This window comes from Bemisia tabaci, chromosome 1 (assembly GCF_918797505.1).
Source record: "Bemisia tabaci chromosome 1, PGI_BMITA_v3".
NCBI lineage: Eukaryota > Metazoa > Arthropoda > Insecta > Hemiptera > Aleyrodidae > Bemisia > Bemisia tabaci.
Genome location: NC_092793.1, coordinates 81,167,974 through 81,189,532, shown reverse-complemented (window position 1 = coordinate 81,189,532; position 21,559 = coordinate 81,167,974). Strand labels below are relative to the sequence as shown.

At 40.4% G+C, this 21,559-nt stretch overlaps 1 protein-coding gene across 1 annotated transcript in view; it reads right to left on the bottom strand.

Moving 5' to 3' along the window:
- Positions 1 to 21,559, bottom strand: part of LOC109044025 (uncharacterized) — a 115,015-nt gene that overhangs the window by 35,385 nt on the left and 58,071 nt on the right. The window contains exon 3 of the mRNA XM_019061486.2: positions 11,606 to 11,694. The gene's annotated coding sequence lies outside the window, so the exon portion shown is untranslated. The remainder of the gene's footprint in view (positions 1 to 11,605; positions 11,695 to 21,559) is intronic.

The window sequence follows — 21,559 nt, the reverse complement described above, 5'->3', positions numbered from 1 at the left end:
AAACTGTAGCGGGACGCGATTAAAATTTAAATTTTTAATTCAGTCTTATTCGGCGGGACTAAGTTGGGGCATGGACTCGCGGGCAAAATTACGTTCATTTATCACGGTTCCCGAGGACACCTAGAGTCCCTTTATACTGAGAGTCAAGACAACGTGAATCCATTTCTGATTGGTTCCCGTATTTTAGGCCTTCACAGTGTCACAAACGGGAATAAAGATTACATTTTTGCCGATTGGAAAGATTATAATCTGGAATGGACCAGGGAATTATGGGTTCGGCAAGGAACAAACGGAATGAGAGAGGGAACGGAGAGAGGAATTTGAGAAAGAGCCGATCAAAGATTACGAAAAACGTTCAATTTCTGTAATCTTTATTCCCGTTTGTGACTCCATGGGGGGTGTTGTCTTGACTCTCAGTATAAAGGGACTCTAAGGACATACCCTCTCCTTTTGCCTGGCTTTCAATAAACCAACAAAAATTTTGCGTTGGGATGCGAATCACATGACACGACGCAAAGAAAGAAAAAAGCGAATCAATCCTGGCCACTTCGGTTGCACTGAAAGAAAAACTCCGGCCGTGGAAACCGTACCTACGGGCTATATAGAATACAGTCCGAGATCCGGGCTCAGAAGCCGAGAGTTCTGGGCGTAGCACCTGAAGCAATCGAAGCTTCAGTTCCAGTACCCGGAACTTTCAGCCTCTGAGCTTGGAACGGCAGGTATATCTGTATAGCCCGTAACTTTTTTTCAGTGTGGAGTAAAACTTTAACGAGGTATTTGTGATCTTTTAAACCCAATTCTCAAGCATTCCAATCATTGGATAAAAATATCAATACATTTTCATGGAGAATGAAAAGAATTTAGGTTAGATGTTGACTGTCCGATATAATCCATACCTGTTTCGGTTCAACCTCGTTTTATTTGAGAAATTCTCGTGTCGAAACCACAAATCAATACCGGCAGCTGTCTCCAAAATGTTAACAAGCCTCCATAATTTTAACCATCCTATATACTTTTTCCCCTATGTGAGACTGGTAAAGTCGCATAAGTGAGTTGCCAGAAAAATGATGAATTTGGATGTCCCATGGCATGCGAATACCTCTATCCATTAAAGGTTATTTTGAGATGAATCAAGTATTCATCCTTAAAATTAAGTTGTTCAGTTTTCCATTTTTCAGCGCAAAAATCCTTTGATATTTTGCTTTCGCAGTATTGAGTTTCCAAAAGTTTGACTTGATCGAAAATCCCTATAAGTATCACTGACACTTCATTATAGAGCGAGGTGGGATATAGATACATACTTAAGCAGATTTATATCCTATGCGGAGACGGTTGACACTATTTAGGCTCATTTTTGGGGGATTGTGAACTACGTGATTTAGAATTTGAATTACTACCGTACAGCCAATTGTTCAATGCCCCCACAATTGAAATTCTGAAATGTAGGCTCGTGAAAGCTTGAGAGAAAATTAGGTGAATGGGCCATGAATTTTGCCACTTCAATGTTGTCTGCAGGAAATCGAATTAGTACCTCTGGCTCACAACAAGTCTGAAAGAAATAAAACCCACATGAAAAACAGTGGGGAAAGCGGCTTATTGTCATCCTCCAAATCTCGAACGAACGGACAGAATCCGAGAGCTTGAGTTCACGCAAAGTTACACTGAGCGCGGCGCTCCTAAACCGTTGACACGACGTGGATTGGGCGATTCAGTACAAACATTGGTGCGAACGTTGCGACGTCGGCGTTATAGCTTTTTAGAGCAACCTTTAGGCTTAGTCTACTCCCTCTAAAAGGGGAATAATTCGGTGTTATCGAACACACCTTCTTCGTTAAGCAAGTGGACCTGTAACCCAATGAATATAATGTGATGGAAACGCTGCACATGTTCTCTTTTTCTGCCTTTGAGGTTTATCTACAGCTGCGTGAAGTAAGAAATTTCTCCGCGCAGGGGGCGCCACCGCTGTGTTTTGATTTTTTGGTCCATGCTATTAGAGTCCGTACAGCTTCACATGAGTCCTTGAGCTTTTATAAAAGTTGAAGGAATTTGTGTTTAAATCGGAGAGTCATGAGTTCTAGCCATAACATTCTTCTTCCTATTGACCCTAAAAACGACGTGAAAAGTCATTTCTGAAGCTCTGCAATTTGATCCCAGAAAAAAGTAGGGTTAAGCATGATGACCTTGATGCAACCAATCGCGATTGATCGCTCTCAGCAGTTGCAGATATCTCTCTCCCACCGTGAGATGTCTCTCTCGCACTTACAGATATCCCGTAAGAGAAACTGGGATCAATTTATAGCTTTTATTATTAGACTTTCAAAGCTCGCGTTTGTTTCTAAGGATTCCAGACGTATGCTGCTAGAACTTATGAGTCTTAGAATTTAAGATACCTATTGTGATATTTAAATAATCACTGATTTCGGAGTCGGATTTTAGCAGCGCGACGTGGTGGATTTTTTCGGAACTACAGCTAAAGATTAACCTTAAGATCAATCTTTTTATACAGGTTCTTTCACGTTGATTTAAAATCACTGAAGTCTAATGAACATCTCACGATATTGGTCTCCACTTAAAGCATTCTTATATTCCAACTATTAATTTTCTGAGAACATCTTATTATTATTTTAGATTTTTTTTTCTTTCTTTTTTTTTGCAGAAAAAGAACGTAACAGTCGCGGCTAATCGTAGTCGTCATTAACTCATGAGCCCTGTCTAAAACGCTCTCGTGCTATGCCCGCGGCTCATATACCCCGCATTCGGTTGGCACATAGTTCTGTTTGCTGAATTTAAAATCCCGCTTTTCCAGTTCTTCAAAAGGAATCACGCCCACTTTTACATTGTTTCTTAAGCAGCTATCTAGAGTGCACCCCATATTTCTCACCTGTGCATAGCTCTGTTTGATAGAAATACGTCCAATTACGACAAAAATCGCTAACATTTAAAAAGCTCAGAACTTTCCTCACTTCATTTTTGTCCTAAAAGTTAAGTAAGGGACAAAAATCAATTAAGGAAAGTTCTGAGGGTTTTTTTTTTTTAATTTTAGCGATTTTATTCTTAAATGAGAAAATGTTCCTCTTTGTTGGAGTGCGGGCACATACGTGATTGATTCGATAGAGCCACTATTTGGTTAACACAAATTGTTTCTGGCTCCAAAATAAACATGGCATTTAGTTAACCTTAACATTATATATATTTTCTCGAACCCTTTTTGGGTAATATTAGCTGCCCATTTTGATCCCCAATCCGAATACACTGAAAAAAAATCTCGGTGTATTTACTAAGAAAAGGGTAAAATTACCAAGAATTCAGGGTTCTATTTGATCCCAGTTTTTTCTTGGTAAAATTACCATTTATGGAATTGGTAATTTTACCGAGAAATCTCGATAAAATTGTTGAACTTTCTCGGTAATTTTACTGGACCTTGGTAAAAACGCCAATATTTTTTATCGACTGTGGTAGAATTACCGAGATAAAATGGCAAAGTTACCGGGAATTGATTACCAATAAAAGTGGTATTCTTACCTGAAAAAAACAGTAAAAATACCGGTTTTTAGGTAAGCTTACCAGTCTGTCTTGGTAAAATTACCAATAATTAGTAAAAAAAGTGAGATGGTAAAGGTACCAACGGACCTTGGTAAAAACGCCGAGAATTTTTTTTCAGTGTAAAACTGTGAGTTCACGATCCGATATTGGCGACAGGGCAACGTTCATTTCATTTATTATTCTGAAGCGATGTTTTTTTGGTCGCCGTGCGGAGCGCACCGTATTCTGCAAGTCTTCAACACAAACAAAAGACCTCAGGAGGCTTACAACTTTGCGTTGGCGCCACGCGGGGCTAGTGGTGCGTCGAATTCCCTCTCCACGCGGAAAATGGGGCGGCACAACACTGCGGCTCTGTGCGAGGATTTGGCACTGTGGGGCTGGCGTTTGCTCCGTGTTCACGTGATGAACGCATTCATGGAGAGAGCAAGGACCAGAGTTCGGGGCAGTTCAGCCCAGGGTTAAGAGGAGCTTTCACCGAGTCCGAGTGAGAATCACGTGCGGCATTGCGGTCAGCGTCCACATCTCAAATCTCATGACTCTCGGATGCGGTTAGTGCATAGTGCATTCGCCGACGCATCAAAGGGTGCATTTTCATTGCGGTACGATTAAGCGCTCTCACACCGGGCACAGACGATTTTTTCCTAGTTACACTCTCCATAATACCGCCGGCCCCGGTCACTCAATTCCCGCGCGCGGAGGGAGAAGAAAAAAAAACTGGAGATTTTCAACTGGACGAAAATATTTACGAATTTTGAAACACACTGAGAAAAAAATAAACCCACAATTTGGCTAATATTGAACGAGAAAACCCAAGGTTTTGGTTTATTCTGGGGTTTCTCCGGCGTTTTTCTATTGCTTTCCGTGCAAAGTGCATATTCTATTGAAATCAACACAAAATTTAAGTTGATATGTGTTTCACCTGTATGAACCGAGAGTAGCACAAGATCACAAATACTGTGCTCGGTGCAGAAGATGTCTTACGACCTTCAAGAAAGCGTGTCACAGAAAAAAAAAAAAAAAAAAAAAAAAAAAAAAAAACTTCCGTGCAATTTTGTCCTTTGCGACGAAAATAAATGAAAGTACAGTGACAGTGGAAGACATGAGTCGTTTCAATTTCAATACAACCAATACAATGGCGTCACTCAATCAATTTTATTGGAAAAACTGAAAGTGACCTACATTCTCTTGGCTAATGAATATTTGGAGAAAATCTGGTGGTCCCTCTTTATCAAAAGCACTTAGAAAATGTCCAAAATCAAAAATATTTGTCGGAAGAAGAAAACTTTCAAGTTCGATAGGAAGATTGGCGGAAAATGTTCAATTCTGAATACAAACGGCCCTTTCATGATGATACACTATTCGACCACGTGGAAGTTTGTGTTGCTTTACTTATGATTGAAGGCAAACTGACATGATGCTGAAGTATTCTCTTCCCATTTGATAAGAAGCTATGAAGTAAGGTTCTCTAGAGAGAGCATGCCATTTTATGACAATACAAATATTTGACCGCGTAGGAACTCATGTTGCTCATGCTGAAATTGAAGGCAAACTGACAAGACGTTAATATGATCATCTCCCGTAAAAGTTGTTTTTTTGTACGTGCTCCGTGTAAGCGTGCAATTTCGCGATAGCACTACTTAACTCTTATTTCTCCTTTCTCATATCTCCTTTTTCTTCCACTTACTTTCTCTCCCTTCTCATTTCTGCTTTCTTTTTTCTTATTTTCTTTTCTCTTTCCTCTTGTTTCTTCTTTATCTTCCTCTTCATTCTCTTTCTATTTTTTTTATTATCTTCATCTTCTTCTCTCTATTTTTTTTTATATTTTTCTTATATTCTTCCCTTTTTCACCTTCTCCATTCACTTTCCTTTCTTCTTTTCATTTTCTTCATCTTCCTCTATTTCTTTCTCTTATTTTCTTCTTACCTTTTTTATCCATCATCTTTCTTCTTTCCTCTTTTCCTCATCTTCCTCTATTTCTTTCTCTTATTTTCTTCGTACCTTTTTTATCCTCCCTCTTTCTTCTTTCCTCTTTTCTTCATCTCATTATTCTTTTACATTCTCTAGTGTCCTCTCTCTTCGCTACTTCTCTTTTCTCCCTCTTCTTTCTCTTTCCTTCCCCTTTCTCTTTTCAACTTCCGTCTCCTTTCTTCTTTCTTCTCTTTTCTTCTTCATTCTCTTTCCTTGTGTTTCTTTTTTTTAACCAATCTCTCCTTTTTCTTCTTCATATTATTCATTTTTTCTTCCCTTCCTCTATTCTTCTTTTCCTTTCTTTTTTCTTCTTATTTTGATACGATATGTACAAATGTGTCGTCAGAAACCGCCTGACTATTATATGGGGACGATACAACTATTCGACCACGTGGGAGCTCGTGTTGCCCACACTAGACATTGAAGGAAAACTGACATCACTAAAAGATGAACTATTCTCGTTGGGTAAAAACCTTTTGTTTATTTAAGGATGTCATTTCAAGATACGACCACTCTTCGACCTCGTGAGCTTGTATTGCCTACACGAAACATTGAAGGCGAACAGACATGAATTCTTCCCGTTTAGTAAATAGTTATTATATTGTGTCGAGTGAGCGGGCCATTTTATGAGGATGCCACTATTCGACCACGTAGGAGCTCAGGTTCACCGCAATAAAAATTGAAGGCAAACTGAAATAAATTGAAGGCTTAAAGTAACCTCTTCCGGGTTGATGAAAAGCTATTTTATATTGTGTATGTGCTAATTCTGTCTAAAATTTAATAATGCTTGCATGTAATCAGGGGAAAAACGGTAATATTATGAGTTAGGAATTCCTCAAAGTTTCCTCTTAAGGATACAGTGAGCGGGTGGTAGTTTCGCAAAGCTCAAATACAGAAATTACGTTTTTTAGTCTTGAAAACGACAATACGCGCAGCTCCGGGTAGAATAAATCAAAACTTTCTTCCTTCCTATTTATTTATGTTAGTTTTTGACCTGGCAATGCCGCATAAAACGTTGACCCCGATTGAAAGGGTGTTTTAGCGATCCTCCGTGTTGGGCACAAATTGGCATCAAAATCTTTGCCATATCAACTCAAGGAATCCAATTTAGTTCTTACGGGTGACGCGGGCGGGCTGCAATACCTCTCGCATAAATTAGGCAGCGATGCGGGGATGCATGTGTGCACGCCTGTACATGGTACTAGTTCGGCAGTAACAAGAAAATGAAGACGAGACAAAATGGACTGGAAAAGAGCCGAGAAAAAACTGAGGAACGGAGCGAAGCAATTCCGTCGAGAGGAGGAGGGGGGACCTGGCGAAGTGGCAAACTGTTGCATAATTGGAAAATAGGGAGTGAAAAAGAAGGGAGGTTCGAGCGAGACTGAGAAATGTGACTGTTTAAAATTATTATCAGGAGCGACGACGGAAGAAATTAGATCTCTAATGAGAAAAGGGGAGCCCGAGGATTTTCGTGTTGGTTTTTTCCTTGCTTCCTCTTTTCTTTCTCCAACGATCCGATCCGCCGCGCCGCTCCGTGAGCCTCGTCTTGTTACGCGCGCAGCTTGGTGGTTCAGTAACATGAAAACATCGAGAGCTAATCTAAATCTACGGTTAAAGTGAGGATTCACTTCCTCATTTGAAAGAAATTATTTTTAAGTGACATTACACGATGACAATTGGATTACATTTTGCAATGAGGAACCACTACATCTGGCTCTCCCATAAAAGCACACATCTACATTGGGAAATTAATGGCATGTATGTTGTTTCTAAAATGGGCCAGAAATAGTGGTCCTTTATTGCAAAATGTAATCCAATTTTAGGAAACTAATTAACAGTAAAATAGATTCACTTCTTCAAAAATTTATTTTACGCTGAGTTATGGAAAAATGAGGCGAGGAACAAAAGAAGATTACGAGTCATTGCATACAAAGATAAAAAATTAAATTCAAGGGGGTGCGAAGAGTGACATTTTTTTTATTTCTCTCTAATAATATTCATCAAATCGAGTGAAATCAGTATAATTTGTCCCCGTCATTTATTCTGTTGAGCTTGAAAGAAACGTCAAAGATGCTTGAACGAATTACTGTGAATGAAATGATCGTTCCCAAAAGAAGATACAAATATTGAAATCAATTGATAGATTAAATTCAACTGTGAATGAAAGTCTATGGGGGAATTACGGTTCAAAAAATATGCGGAGAACATGGTTTTTATGGGGATAATTCTGACAACGGATGATCATTCACACGACGTTTTCCCTCGATATGGCAATTTTTGTTGCAAATTTCTTCCTACCGAAATTGCTCATCGGTCAATGAAAATGGAATCCAAAATATATTATTTCAGTTATAATTTAAAAATGTATGGCCTTTAAACTGGTGAGATGCACGTAAAAGTGTAATGTATGCGAGCTAACCTACCACCATCCGAGCTACAGCGCTTCGGGTGATACAGTTCATTTTAGCCAGTCATCACACTATCCTTTTAGATTATGCAAAATTAATCAACGTTCAGAGCAAAAAGTGCGGAATCGATTTCGACGGTGCCACTTTAAGAGGTTCTGGGGTAAGGAACGCTCCAAGTTACCACAGCAGATAAAAGGGAGAATATTCTCCTACACCACAAAAATCCACAAAATGAAGGGACAAAATCATGACTGTAAAGCTTTGTGACCCTCTACAACTTACTGTCACAGTTCGTTCTGTGATTCTACTGAGGTCATTTCCATGATTTTTGCGGCTACATACAGACGATAGTCCCTGGATGAGCCCGTTCTATTCAGATTTTGAGAATATGAACTAGTCTCGTTATACGTGGTAACATCGTTAATTCTTTCAGTTTTAAAAAAAAAACCGTAAATTTTCATTTTTCGTCACAGTCCGTTCTAAAGAACCATCGATCCGATTTCCGTGATTTATGTGGCTACCTATAGAAAATAGTCCCTATTGTATGTATAAGAATCCGCTCTACACAGATAAATTTACGAGGCCTCGCAAAGCGAATCTTAGAGGGCGGTTTGCGTCGTCCGGGCCGATTATTGAAATTGATAGACAAAGAAGACAAAAGGGATATTGCGAGAGATTCTATTGGTGGAGACTGGTGGTTGCAGTGAACAAAGGAGGGCGGTAATAGACTAACTAACGGCAACCCACGAGAGACCCTACAGTTAGTCCATAATTTTCTCCCTTCTCTATAGGAACCACCCATTTCAACCAATAGGATCGCTCCATACTCTCTATGTATTCTTTGTCTAACGCTTTGTCTATCAGTTTCAATAATCAGCCTGCAAGGTTTAGGCCACGTGGCGGCGGCAGGGGGGGCTGCCTCAAGTCAAACATGAAACAATAAATTACCTTGGAACAGATAAATTTGCCAAAAGAGGAGATGTTACGGAGAATATTGACATTGCGAGGAGTTATCAAACCTACTGAAGATTGAGAAGTTGAGGGGGCGAGGATCGGTTACTGCTCTATGACTCGGCGCGGAATATTGGAATTCACCTTTCATCCCGCTCCTCGCTACGCACGTACGAATCGAGAATAGAGATGACTTGACCCCGAGAAAATGTCTCACGAAACGTTGCCGAACATCCAAACGTCGTTCTCACGCGGGAAAAATTCGGGCTATAAATTAAACATCAATGGTTCTCCTATCCCGTAGACAGTATATTTCAAAAACACTGCACCGTTGACACCCCTTTCGTGGCAATTAGTTCAGTCTGGAGTCCCTTTATCCTAAGAGTAAAGACGATGCGAATCCATTTCTGATTGGTTCCCTTATTTTAGGCCTTTATAGTATCACAAACGGGAATAAAGATTACATTTTCACCAAATGCAAATATTATAAACTGGAATTGACCGGGGAATTGGGGTATGGCAAGGACAAATGGAATGAGAGAGGGAACGGAGGTAAAAATTCGGGAGTGGGTTGATCAAAGATTACACAAAACGTCCGATTTGTGTAATCTTTATTCCCGGTTGTGACGTCCGTAAGCAGCGTTGACTCAACTTGTATTACAGCTGACCGGGACGGCATTTTTCCAGGAGCCAAAACAAATTGATGCCACAAAAGTAACATTCGAACGACGACTACAAAAGCAGGTGGTTATACGACATTTCGTCAACGATTTTTTGTCCGCGCACCTGTTTTTTCCAGCAGTTCACGTCCACGCGTTTTTTCGGAAGGGGAGTTTTGGTCCACTTACCACTAAAGACATAAAGTTAACTGGTCCACATGTAAATTCAAACGACAATTGCTTACGACGTTTTTGGATGAAAATGTTTATTGTCTTGGAAGAATGAGGGTTCGCTTGTTTGTTTGTTTGTTTTTTTTCTTTTTTTTTTTGTTTTTTGTTTGTTTGTTTGATTGCTCAAACGGAGAAAAATATTTAATTGAGATTTTTGGTAAAAATGAGGGAGCGTCATTTCCATGAGAGAAAATTCACTAAAACTCTCTACACCTCTTTGGTGCAACAGGACTTAATTATCTTTCAAGAAAATCCCATATTTTTATACCTGAACTGGTAAACCTTTTGATTTGCCTCATGAAGGATCTCATATTTTGCATGTGCATGATAACTTCGCTTCAGCACTGGTTTGCCGCAGTGCTTCGAGCTACTATTTCGCCACGGAGGTGTTGCACAGTACCTATCATAAGAGATCGAAGGCACCCCAACGTATCATGATTGATGCCATCTTTAAGATCGAGTTAAAAAAGAAAATAAAGTTTTCTCAAAGGAGATAAGATGCTTTTATAAAAAGGAAGTCACTTACATCAAGCAGAAACCAGCTTTTGTTCACCTATTATATTCTTGATTCAAAATAAAATCTTCTTGACGGCATACTCAAGAATGTTCCTTCATCTATCTTATCTCGACTTATTTTGCAAGAAAAGTTCCGTACTCTTAAAGGATGCCTGTCATTCTTATTGATGGTATGTTGGAGTGCCTTCAATTTTGTATAATGCTGTACAACACCTCTTTTGTGGGATAGTGAAGCGCCGTGGCACGTGACACGCTGCGGCGCGCGGCGCGGCCAGCCAGCCAGCACGGAACGCGCATTGGCGCCTACAAACCTAAGCAGATACTTCACGCATTGCGCAATGCGTGAAGTATCTGCTTAGGTTTGTAGGCGCCAGTGCGCGTTTCGTGCTGGCAGCACGTCGCATCACTCCGCTTTATGCTGGGCCTATTATTTAAATTAGCGGAGTCAGCGTTTTTCAAATCATAATTTTTATATGTTTGCACACTCTGCATGGATTACTTTAATTTAAATTGATAAAAAAAACATATTTATGAAAGGAAGATTTAATGTGTGTTTTGTAAATATTAAGGCGTTTCCTTGTCGTATTTAATGATTTTCAAAGCACATTAATTTTTTCTTTTATATTTTGTACTTTTACTGTGCTGCAGCGTGGCGTGAGGGCAACCAAACGCTCAAAATAGGACATATTTGACTCTGAAAGATCGATGTACAGATGGGCTAAAACCGAAGATTGCGTGCTTCTCGGTTTTTCCCTCTTTTATTCATTTGTGCATAGTTTCTTTCGACACAGCTACTGCTCATTGACTTTAATATCGATGCCATCGCTTGGAAAAGGTTTTACAAATATTTGCCACGTTTTAAAAATGTAAATGTTTTTAAAATAAAGTAATATTTTCATTAAAAAAAGTATTTATAAGGTTTATTTTTCATCGAAAATTTTAAGGATGGAAATAAAACCAAATATTCGCCCATAACAATTTGAAAAGATTGATCAAAAGAAGGAAATAACATTTCATTTAAAAAATGAGTTACCACAACAACTCTTCCGTCTCTCTTAATTTTCTCATTTCATTATTGTCAATATAATTTTACACACGGACTAAAATATGACACTTGGACCAAGTCACTGTTGCTTATTTCACGCGTGGACGTAAACTACTGGACAAAACAGGTGCACGGACAAAAAATCGTTGACGAAATGCCCTGAAACCAAGTGGGTAAGACCTGGAATCCACTCTAAGTATTGTAAGAGCAATGATTCTCTTTTTTCCATTAAGAGAATCTCTCCTTTTTTCTGATGACAATGGAACCATCATTAAATAACTTACTTGTTGTTGACCTCATCTTTGTGCTCAAACGTGACAAGCTGCTGGCCAAGGCCCTGGTTGGAGTGCACGATATCTGGGTCGGCGGTCATCTGGAAAAAAAGGATACTCATCTTTAAAATAAGCTCGTTTTCTACCAAAATTTTATTTAGTCATTTTTGTAACCAGAGATTCACCGCGCTGCGCTGGTTTGGCAGACGGTAGTGATTATTTTACAGATGAGTCACTTACCTTTAAATATTCAATCGATCGCGTACCTGTTGGGAAGGATATTTTCAGACGCCAAGCTTAATCACAGTTTTTTCAGCAATGCACGTTCATGATTTGATCTTTCTTGGTCTCTTTTATGGTCTAATACTGGTCTAAAGATGCCATGGGAGATTTCGGCAAAAAATGCGGCTTTTCGGGTATTTGATCGTAATCCCCCACTTGTCACCAAAACTGGCCTTCAGATCCATGTTAAAGCCAATGTCGCCAAAGTCTTCAGCGTCTTAAAATCTTTGTGGAACCATTAGTTATATTTGATTATTTCATGTTAAAAACAAATTTGTAAAGACTAGAGCAGTCTAGAAATGTGTATGCAATTTGGTCAATTGTTAATTTACAATAAAAAAAAAATAATAAAAAAAATTCGTTTAGGCCTAAAGTAGACCTAAAAAGAGACAGAGAATGACCAAATCATGATGCATTCCGAAAAAAAGATACCCTCGATGAGCAAATATTTGTCGAGGGAGGAAATTTAGTTAGGGCGGGCCAAAAAACGGATCTCATCGACGTCCCTCCTTTAAAGTTGTTTTTCGGAAGTTAATATCTATTGAGAAAATCCGGAGAAATTCACGAAAACACAAAGACGGATCCAGACACTTGGATCGCGGGGGGCGAAAGGAGGGTGCACCCCCTACGCCCTCCCCCTCTTGGATACGCCTATGCAAAAACACTTCCTTCTTTTCAAAAACGAAAATATCAAAAATCATTGAATAATCTTGTTAAGGACAGCTAGTTAATCGGTATTCTACCAAACTGTTAATCTAGACTTCATGATAAGTCTTCATTCACTCGCACAATGCTTTCTATGAAAAGTGCTGACTTTTAGACAGTATCATTATACTCAAGATCTCAAATGTCAAGGCTGTCGGTGCATAAAGCTCCAAGCGTGATCGATTCGCAGGTCATCAAGGCTGGCGTTGACACGAATCTCATAACGCTCGACACTCTTATACAGAGGAGACGTTCAATACTGAAAAATGAGGGTTCTACGAGCTTTGACCTTGGCCTTCTCATTCACTATTTTATAATAATAAACTAACGTAAATTTTGATCACTTTATCCATGACCAATTAAGGACCATGCGTAATAAAAAAGTACATTACGCATACAGAGTTCATCTTGATGTCATGCACAACTTTCCGGATAATGAAAGACTGAGAGTTATGTTGTCGGAATTCGTATATATTCAACGGAGTGCGGGCAAGTGGGATGTTTTAAAGTGTCAAAAATCATCATTTTCAACCAACTTTTTTCTTCACTCGACGAAACGATTGGAATTTTCACCCATAGCAACGCAGCTTGTTGAATTTTTTGCGGATGAATCAGAAATTTTTCAGATTTTTCAGAAAACGCATACTTTAATAAATTCGCATCCCTGTAAGTCCCTGGAGCTTTACGTTAGAGGAATGTAGACAACTGAGATCAAATCTTTTCGTAACACATTTTTCCCTCGTTGTTTGCTTTTACGCAAAGGCGGGTCCAAAGGAATGGCACGCCCCCCCCCCCCCTCACCGGTTGGCCGGTGCGGAGAGAAGGAGGAAGGAAAAGAGAAAAAAGAAGAAGAGAAACAACGGATGAACACTTATATTTTGTGATTATTCATAGCGGAAACTCAAGCTGCATTTAAGATGCTTTGAAAATTTCGAAAATGTCCTCAAATACCGCCGACGAGACAATCCCATGCTAATGGTTGAAGCCCAATTGGACGTATTTCTATCAAACGGAACTATGTGCATTATGACATGAGCCCTGTTCTACACATATTCTTATGGGTTTCAGGGGTCATGCCTTTATGCACATAGTTCCGTTTGGCAGAAATACGTCCAATTATCTCGTTGTCCTCATGTAAGAAACAGCCCCGCGAGCCTCGGGTAGCTGGTGCTTGCGACTTTCCAGGTTGGCTAACCGGGAATCGAACCGGAAACATACTGATCATAGAGCCCGCGTTACAATCACCTAACCACAGAGGCTGGGGAGAGAGTATGGACATGTCAAAATATGGAGTTCTTGGGGCCCTACAGCGCAGCCAACCCTCTAACCACTAGGAAGATGCTGCTCCCAATCTTCAGAATCCAATAACAAACCAATATGGCCAAGTATGTTTATAAATAATCGTGCTTGTGTAAAAACGAGTAAATTTACGAATATTTAAGTCAAATACGTGCTTCACAAACGAAGGGTCATAATCGAGTCCCTTTATACTGAGAGTCAAGACAATTTGAATCCATTTCTGATTGGTTCCCGTATTTTAGGCCTCCACAGTGTCACAAACGGGAATAAAGATTACATTTTCACCAATTGCAAAGATGATAATCTGGAATGGACCAGGGAATTACGGGTTCGGCAAGGAACAAACGGAATGAGAGGAGGAACGGAGAAAGGCATTTGAGAATGGGCCGATCAAAGATTACGAAAAACGTTCAATTTCTGTAATCTTTATTCCCGTTTGTGACATCCATGAGCCGAATTGTCTTGACTCTCAGTATAAAGGGACTCTAGGTCATAACAGCTGTAATAATGAATAATTCTGGATGATTAGATTTTATACGTTGGCTGCTCTTGAGGGCTCTGAAAGCTAGCTAACCTCAAAATCACCGGCATGTCCGTATTCTACTCTCCCCGTATAGGCACTCTACAGGAGGCCGACAAGGTTGGGAAAACAGGGAGCTCTTGGGGGAGATAGGATGGATTGGTGAAAGAGGAGTTGTGAGAGAGGAGGAGTACAGAGCGAGGGAGGTATGATCGAGGAGGGATTGCCGCAATGATCCACCTTAGGGAGTGAAGCGTCTTTGAGGAGAGCGAGCGAGGCGGCATCATTTCGGGGTCTCAATACATCAAAAGATTACGCAAATCTCTCATTGTGAGGTGTCCAAAGGATGCGTCAGAATCGTGACGCTATCATAAATCCTGCGCCATTTATACGCTCGCGGATTTTTCCGCGAGCAGGGCAGGAAGTTCTTATCCTCTCGCTCTGCGACCTTCGGCTGGGAGCGGTGTATTCACTATTCGGGGCGTTGTCGCTCCCTCCCCAGACCCCCTTAAAAGCTTCAAACATCAAGCGGAGAGAGATACTTAACTTTATCTTTGAATGTTTCTCGGGATAATAACATATTGAGCACATTGATCTCGAGGCACATTGTGTCGAGTGTCGGTTCAAGGGGGGAGGGGGGAGGAAAGTGGGGGGGGGGGGGGCGGGAGAAAATCAAACTCCGTGGCTCGTCGGGTCGCAGTTTTGTCGACTCTTCGAATGATTTACTATCTGTGTCACCGCGCGGCGAGCCCTCAAACCTCCGGCCTAGATTTATTCCGCAGATCACGGCGGATGTTACACGCTGTGCCAATATCAACTGTCAAGCACTCGGGTCAATAACTTGCAAAGTTCACAGGTTACGTGTTCGCATGAACATCGCACAGTGGCGATCCTTCAAAAATGCACCACTGCGTTTCTTCCGTTTAAACACATGTAAAACAATCGATTCTAGGTGAGGCAGCCCGTCTCGCTTAGACTCGATATATTCAACGGCTTTAAAGGGCGTATTAACCGTGTTGCCAACTTGTTGGAAGCGCCACAAAGCAAGCGGAAATGCCAGGCCGAGAATGTTTATAAATGAGCGTCCTGCCGTAAAAATAAATGAATATATGCAAAAACTGAGTAAAATACACGCTTTACAAACGACGAGTCGTAACAATTCTGATGATAAATAATTCTGTATAATTTGATTTTACACGTTGGCTGTACTTTTTGGCTCCAAAATCTCCATGACCCAGCTTCAAAATACCGATTGATCCATAGTCTCTCCATATAGGCTCTCTATTCTGCCATGCTAAGGAAGTGCGCCGTATGAATATTCGAGAGTCGCCAAATTTCCCCGGATAAAACACGTATTCTTGAGGAGAGTTAAGCATATTTTTCCTTAAAATTTTCAGATGTTTTAGATGAAATTGCGGACAAAATTGTCAGAAAAATTAGGAGAAAAATATTAGCAACTTTTCCAATAAATTCGAATTTAATCGAAGCAACTTTGGCAACTCCTGACGGTTCACACGGCTTTCTTCCTTGGCACGGCAGTGTTTCCGTGTAAACATAGAAACTTTCCCTTGGCGGGTGCGCCGGGCGAAAAGCGCGGTGAATTTGGCAACACCGCCGCGGAGAGCGGTGGAGCAGACCGCAAACGCCGATATCTGGGAGTTGGAAGCTCCAACTTCCGGGCAGGGCTTTTGTCAATGGTGGGACAACTTAGAACAAGATCCCACGGCGATAAGTGCGATGAGCGCACTTCCTCGGTGCAGTCGAACAGCTGGCGAGAAAATTGCATCCGACGCCACGCCCGCGACGCCGGCATCTCCAAACACGTAACGACGCCACGTTAGGATGAGCATTAAATTCGGGTGGAACACGTCCTTAACAATGTGATCAAACTTCATCCCGTATCCTCGCAGCCATCCCTTTTACGTTCATGAAACGTACAGCTTCCTTTCCGGCACGTAAAAGGTGATTCAGTACCGAGAATGAGTCTAAAGATTCCAGGAGTTGTTTCTTAGGGTCGTGTTGTTAGCCGTCCGTTTAACAGCTCTTTTTCTTAGGGGCTCCATAAGGTTAATTTACATTGTGATTAAGGAGATCTTTAACATAACATTAATTAACGATCGCAATTCGGAAGAATCTTGAGTAATATCGTTCATACCCTTTAAGTTCCTGAAACATATCGACGGTAAAACTACCGGACCACGTATCACGGTGTACGACGTTGCTGACTTCCTGTCATAATTTACTTTTGAAATTGAAAACTGCTTAACGTCAACTTCTTGAAAACTTCGTGATATTTCTTCTCTGTACGAGGCGAACTCGATGAAGACTGCAAGGAATGATATTACTCGAGGATTTGTTTAGTTGTCAATTTTAGTCCTGACAGGTTTTTGTTTTTTGGGGAATCAGCCTGTGGTTATGCGGCAGGATTTTTTTTCACGATCGCATGGTAAAAAATCCATGCTGAAGAAACCACTGGCTGTATCCTTGAAAGAATAGACCTTCTGTGGTTGAAGTTTCACCGAATACCTGGTTGCTATGGATGGGTATTCACATGAAGATCAGCAGCCTGATTGTTGAAACTTTAACTAGCTATGTCAGCAAGTTAAGACAAGACATAGCCATATCTCCACCGTGCAATATATCGATTTTCGATTCTTGTCGTGCCGCCATAAATTTCAACAATCAGGCTGCTGAAGAGGTAACGTAAGACCGCACACTAGCGGTGCGACTGCGTTCCATGACGCAAAACTGCTCGATCAGATATCCAGGGTGATAAGCCTGTTTCACACTATCAAAGCTAGCCATCAAAATATCAAGGTCAGGTGTTGTGATTGGCTATTCGATGACTTGGCCCAATCACAGTGCTTGACCTTGACATTTTGATGGAGTGTTTTGATGGTGTGACACAGTCTATACTGCAAAAATGCGTATCTCGATTGCGGTGTTTCGGAATCTCTGCTCCTATTTAAGTTTTTAAAAGGAGACTGAACCAACATCGTGACTTGAAATTTTCACAGGATAATCTTCATGAAGAGAGGGAAAATCAGTGACATTTTAAAAAAAATTACGTTTAGTAGTTTTCCATGTAGAAAATAAAGTATGACAGGAAGTTTGCAACGCCGCAAACCGAGATACGCGTTTCTGCAGTTTCACCATCGATATGCGGTCCCGCTTGATTAAGAAACACGCGTTTTTTGGCAACTAAACATGCGCCTTTATGACAATTTCGTAGTATGGACGGCAGATGAAAACAAACTGAGATCAAATTTGGCTTCAGGAGCAAACATTAAGTAGATGTAGCCCCGTTAGACATTTGCATTATACAATTTTCCCTTCCTTGCAGATGCAACTCAGACGGACCAGTTTTACATGAAGCAGACTATTCCGTCGTTTCCAATGACAACCGCTCAAAAGTAGGATCTCAGAGCTGAACTTTCCTCGAAATGAGAGGCTTCTGCTTGGAGGCTTCTGCTTGGAGGCTTCTTGCGAGGTAACTTCGTGTCAGGTTTTCTAGTCGTCATGCTTGTCACGGAAACTACTTAGCGTAAATTAGGATTCTTCATGAATGTCAAATTAGCATCAGGGTGCCTTTGCTGGTGATGTAATTGGTCGAAAGTGAGTTAACTGTTGACTCAGTGGCTCAGCGCGGTGACACGTTCCTAGCTAAATGGTTTCGACTTTTAATTTCCAAGAAGTATCAGACCAAGAAGGTGGATTTGTCATCACTTATAAGCGGGGCTGATTTTCTTAGAAATCTGAGTTTAGGCAAAGAAAATAATATGGGAAAGTCATTATAAAAATTGGACTACATTTTTAATGGAGATGTTGCATGTGTGAGGAATTTGCGATTTGACACTGAAATCTTATGTAAAAGTTCGCGAGAAACACGATGGTGCCACTGATTTTCTCTGAAATCAACTCCCAAGCTCAAAAAAAAACTTTCAACTTGAGGCCAAAATGGAGGGGATATCCCACACTACCCTGAGAGTCTACCTATCTACATCAAGACAAACTCTCCGTGCAAAGATACGGAGCAAATACATTAGCAGTGATGCCGTGTTCTATGTTTTGGAGTCCCCAAATAAAGTGGCAGCCCTGTCAATGTATTTGCTCCCTATCTTTGCATGGAGAGTTCGTCTTGATGTAGAGGTGGGGATAGCTTGGGATATCCCCTCCATTTTGGCCTCAAGTTGAGAGCTTTTTTTCGGCTTGAGAATTGATTTCAAAGAAAACTCAGTGGCACCATCGTGTTTCTCGCGAACTTTTACGTAAGAATCAATAGTCAAATCGCAAATTCCTCACACATGCAACATCTCCATTGTGCTGTGATATATAATGAGTCAAAATTGGAATGCATCACTGCAAATGTGACGAGGAACATTCTTGGGAATGGGTCAGTTGACATGTTGTCAAAGAATCATGTTCTATTTAAGCTCATCTAGTGGCAAAAAGAATAAGACTTGTCTTACCGCTTTCAACATTCAGTATTAACCCTTTGTTGCACGGTGGTATACATGTTACCACTTCGGTTTTTAATTTTTACAGCGCTGCCAATGTGATAGCGGCTCAACTACTGAATCATTGGGTCCAATATACCTCTGGTTATCATTGCTAAATGGTATGACCATTCATTTTTACAAAATGACATGGCTACAGCGTATTGTATGTCATGAAAACCCGGTATTTTAGGTTATGTCGGATCCGCATTGTTTTTCTTCGAGTCGTGTGTGAAAAATAGGTGTTATTTTTTAGATAAATGTGATTCTCTAATCTAACTAGCCGTAATTTAGTAGGTGCATTGCAGTTTTTACTTGATTTTCCATTTTGGTCGATTTTCTGAGCTGAAATAAAGTGGTATGACAGTTATACCACCGCACACACAGCATTTTGTAGATAACTCATTTTTCTGTGCATTCTCGAGGAAATCTTTCTCCCCGTTTCAAGTTTTGATCCCAATGTCACTCGAGAACCGACATTTCCTTGTCCTAAGCGTATTTCTCGGGTGAAGGATGAAGCTACTACCTCTCAAATTCAGTCGCCATCTTGGATTTGGGGCACCCTCTTTGACCGGGTTTTTTTTATGACTGCATGCTTGAAATGTGCGACTAAAGTGATATAAGAATTGAAATCTAACTTGTCTAATCACATAAAATCCAAAAAATGCTCCCTCCTACCTTTCAAAATTGGCAGCCATCTTGGATTTAGGGTACCCCCTTTGAAAAGGAGGCCTTTATGACTTCATATATGAAATTCACAACAAAAATCTTATCAGAATTGATATCTGATATTGATATCAGATGCCTGATCACGTAAGAATTTAAAAAATACACCCTCCTGCCTTTTAAATTTGACCGCCATCTTGGCTTTTGGGACACCCTCTTTGACCGGGGGGGGGGGGGGTTGGTGGGGGTGTTATGACTTTATATATAATGTGGGTGACCAAAGTGACATTGGAATTGATACCTAACTTGCCTAATCACTTATAATTTCAAAAAATGCACCCTCCTGCCTTTTAGATTGGCCGCCATCTTGGATTTAGGGTACCCCCTTCGACCAGGAGGCATTTATGACTACATATAAAATTTACGAAAAATGGTACATCAGAATTGATATTTCAGGTGCTGATCAAGTAAAAATTTAAAAAATACACCTTGCTGTCTTTCAAATTCGGCCGCCATCTTGGATTTGGGGCACTGTTGTGGATTGGAGGGCTTTTATGACTTCCTATATGAAATCGACGACCAAATTTACATCAGAATTGATACCTCACTTGCCCAATAACGTAAAATTTTTAAAAAAAAATGCACCCTTCTGCCTTTCAAATTTAGTCGCCATCTTTGATTTGGGGCTTTTTCGTTGACCGGGGGGCTATTATGACTTCTTATATGAAATTCTGAATCCTTATATGGAATTTTGGACCAAAATTTCATAAGAATTGATATCTTACTTGCCTAATCACGTAAAAATTTACAAAATGCACCCTTCTGCCTTTCGAAGTCAGATATATTGAATTCGGGGCAGTATCTTTGACTGTGGAGGGGGGGGGGTGGCTGTTCTGACTTCATACATTAAATCTACTACCAAAATGACCCAGAAAATGATACCTCACATGCCACTCTTTATTGACCACAAATATTCTTTAGTTTTTTCCTGCCCCCCCCCCCCCCCTCCCACAAAGAAATAAGTTTCCCCTGGAACTTCAAGTATACACCCCTTTTTCTTTTTCTTCTTTTCCCCCATTCCTTCCACCCTAATTCTGTGTAGTCACAAAGTTTTTGGATTTTGACCTTTTTCATATTCATTTAAAAAAAATTTTGCTTATGTTTGAAATTTAAATTTTGACTTTTTTTTATTTATATTTATTTTCATCTTGACTGCCGTTCTCCACTCGCTGGAAACCCCCCCCCCCCTCCTAAACCTGACCCAAAAATGATATATGTGATAATCGATATTACTAAAATTAGAAAGTTGAAATCATACATACATACAAATGTACTCTATGTACTAAAATCCAATGTGGTCAGCAAAGTGGTATGACAGTTATACCACCGCACAATGACAAACCTGGAACGTCAGTGTGCGGTGGTATGACAGTTCTACCACTTTTCCTACCCCTACAGAATTTTTCAGAAGGGATGAAAAAAAATTTTGAAGCGTTTTTTGTGCTTATCTTTATCATTAAATTTGAACCATAACATTTTTTTTAAAAAAATGAAATTTTTTTTTTCCGTGCAACAAAGGGTTAACAGAGATTCATTCCACCAGACAAACACCACGGCATAAGACACCATCCACCGCGTGATAGTGTATACTGCGGTCTCTTTCTTCCTCTTTGTTTTCATTCAAAAGGTACAACTAACGAGGCTAAGCCCCCCCCCCCCCCCTTGTCAATAGTACCTTTTTTTACTTTCTGAGGGCAGATATAAAATATGATCAGGGACGTACACAAAATCATTTAAATTTACCGTCACGTTTTTTAATGGACCCTGCAAAGAATTCCCAGCTACGCCACTGAGCCGAGCCACCAGAGTAAATGTGTGTATCACTGATTGGTTAGACCTTGTTGTGAGATATCGCGGTACACGCGGAGCAAAAACTTCGTGCATAGGATTCGAAGTTGAGGTCATATGGATCTCTGAAGTTTTCGGATCTCGCATCCG